We start from the raw sequence: 525 nt of genomic DNA, 5'->3' as shown, positions 1-525 counted from the left end.
GTCTTGATTTGGGTTGATTTATAAATAATTTATAGTTAATGTATCATAATTATTATTAAATTATTTATAGAAATGAGATGTTAATCGTTTCCCAAGATATCTAGTTTCTTAAGAAAAAATTTAATTTTTTAAAGTTATTTGTTTTTATTTAATTTTTTAAGTAAAAATATTAACTTATTTATTCTTTAAGGGATAAGCTTTGAAGTTACTAACCTATAATTTATTTTATAGAAATATAATAGTAAGCTTTAAACCAGCTATCTTTAAGATTACGTTTTAGTTCATTATTTTTTATTTTGATTTTATAAATATTTTAGGTTTTTTATTAAGATTATTAATTTAATTTTAGAATTTTTGTAATAATGATAGAATTAGTATATTTATTTGTATGAAATTTTTACCTTGTGAACTTATTATAAGGAACTAGGCAAAATTGATTTCCGCCTGTTTATCAAAAACATGTCCTCTTGTTTATATTTTGAGGTCTGGCCTGCTCACTGAGCGTATTTTTAAAGAGCCGCGGTA

Source organism: Schistocerca gregaria, chromosome X (assembly GCF_023897955.1).
Source record: "Schistocerca gregaria isolate iqSchGreg1 chromosome X, iqSchGreg1.2, whole genome shotgun sequence".
In the NCBI taxonomy this organism is placed as follows: domain Eukaryota; kingdom Metazoa; phylum Arthropoda; class Insecta; order Orthoptera; family Acrididae; genus Schistocerca; species Schistocerca gregaria.
The sequence above is the reverse complement of the archived record's forward strand: the minus strand, read 5'-3'. Positions refer to the sequence as shown.